We start from the raw sequence: 2,669 nt of genomic DNA on the forward strand, positions 1-2,669 counted from the left end.
GTGTATATATGTGTTCGTTCTACGAATCTAATAAATCACACGCATATGCGAGACACTCTCTTTCTCCCTCATATATATATATATATATATATATATATATACCGATATGTGAACGTAAGTGTATGTAACAGTTTTTTTACTTATTTGTTTATTTGTGTGTGTGTGTGTGTACACATACTCATCTATGCGTTATCAGGAATAGAGGGTGCCGCCGAGGAACACTAATTGTTCTCCTCTCTCTTTAGAGTTTATATTTTCTTCAGTCCGTAGTGAATTTATCAGAAACGAAACTGCAGCTAAATTTAGCAGTTAGCCATCATGTCTTCGCCTTTTCCAAAATAAAAACATCCCCAAAGCTAATCACGGTTCGACAAACACAGTTATTTCACATCAATTGGCCAACAAGCATTCAACATTACTCACAAAGTTTTCCACCAAAATATATCCGAACAGAAAATCCATCTTGTCATAGTCTTTCATAAAATATTAGCTTGGCTGTAAATATGTTGTTGTTTTTTTTCTTTTATTCTTTAATAATCTTTTCTTTTCTTCACACAAAAGAACATTCCCACAATTGATTTGGACAAAGGAAACCGTTTTCAATTATAACATACTCTGGGAGCCATGTCTTAAGTTGTTGCTCACCGAGACGTATCCGAAATACTGTGTGTGTGTGTGTAAATCACTTGGGTGTTGTGAGTACATATCTAACACTGAGGTTTTCAACTTCAAGTGTAAATTCAATCTCTGCTAACTAAATATTGTACATTTATTCATGCGAAATAAATGTACTGCTGCAACTTCAATATCGTTTCCTTGAACTTTAGGACACATAAGGCCGGCTACTCAGTTTCCATACCATATAAGCAACCGGGGTCACTACATGGTCCCCTGAAAGGGACTTCGATTTGCTGCAGAGTTCAAGGTCAGAAGACATCGATCGCACTTGTTGACTAGTACTTAATTTTATCGAGCCTGAACGGATGAAAGGCAAAGTTGACCTTGACGGGATATGAACTCTAAACGTAAAGACCCGAAAGAAATACCACTAAGCGAGCTAACAATTCTGTAAACTCGCCGCCATTAAATAACGCTATAAAACCCTAAAAATGAAAGGCTCCATTAGATGTGGTTCGAGATAGGTTTTGTCTTAGCTTCATGGAACTTGACCATAAATCTGATTGCTCAGAAACATCTTAGATTTAAACAACAGCGACTATATTCACACAAATCTAGCCGTCACTTCGTCTTTCACATGTCTACCGCAAAGTAAATATTTCCCGAAACACTTGCCCATCCATTATCCCAACTCAGTCATCAATGAACAAAAGAAAAAAAATACAAAACGTTTTAATATGTATGCTACGAAATGATCTAACAATGGTTATTGAAATCCAATAACATTACAATCTCTAGTAAATTTCTGGACAAGTGTATATACACACGCGGTATATACAGTCAAGTAATATATGTATACATATATATATATATATATAGTCTTTGGTCGCAGTCTAATGCCTGAAACAAATCTTGGGCACTGCTTTGCAGAATTATAGTTGAACGAATCGACCCCAGTGCTCATTTATTTTCTAGCCTGTTACTTATTCTATTAGTCCTTTTGCCTAAAAGCTAAGTTACGGGGATGTAAACACACCAACACCGGTTGTCTTGCAATGTTGCGGGACAAATACTGGTACAAAGTCATACATACATACATATACACAACAAATTAAAATACCTCTTCTCGCCTTGTCACTGTCTCATTCGATCAAGAACGCCAGTAAAGCCACCTTCTGTCCATATACAACTACATATCTTTACGGAAACAGGGAGCCGTTGCTACTTCTCTGTCACTTGACTTGCTAGAAATGTATCGTTAATCTATTATATAAATTGAACATGGGCGACCGTTGTATTCTTTCTTGTCTCGCGGTTCACGGTCAAACGGCTGGGTGGATTCGCGTGAAAAATGGCAAACATGTGGAGACGGGTGCATAGGTTGGAACGCACTTAATATTTTCCCTAACACTCCATAGTCACCAAGAATATCGATTAAAACCTGCGTGTGTGTATCAATGAAGCCATTCATACATACATAATTACTCTCTCTCACTCTCTCTCTGTCAATCACTCACTACAAGAACTGAATGAAAAATTTTAGTTATCTCTCTGGCTTTCTCTCTCTATCTCATATACACACACACACACACCATCAACATTACTCTCTCCTGTCTCGCACACCCCATCAAACATATACACACGCACAATTCTTCCGTATCACGCCAACGTCAAAAGCAGTTCAGTCATAAAACTGTCCATGTCTCTTTCCATTTGACGCCCACTTCAAAAGATCCCCTTTCCCCAAAACACATATTTAAAAAATATTTTCACTTGTCCGGCCATTGATCGAGAGATAAAACACAAACCACCTCCTGCTGACTGCAAAACTCCAGCCAAAGCCGCAAAAAACAGGCACACATGCACACACGTTCATTTCATGTATTTCACTTTCTCTATGGACACACGTCCAATACAATGACTCTCACATTTTCGTCTTCAACAGGTATGCATTTATTCTATAATATAAATTGTTTTCCTACAAGGGTATAACAATTACTTATTCCATACTTCTTCATTTAGCTTTTATCTTCACTTTTCTTAAATTGGAA

The sequence above is a fragment of the Octopus bimaculoides genome, chromosome 4, assembly GCF_001194135.2.
Source record: "Octopus bimaculoides isolate UCB-OBI-ISO-001 chromosome 4, ASM119413v2, whole genome shotgun sequence".
NCBI lineage: Eukaryota > Metazoa > Mollusca > Cephalopoda > Octopoda > Octopodidae > Octopus > Octopus bimaculoides.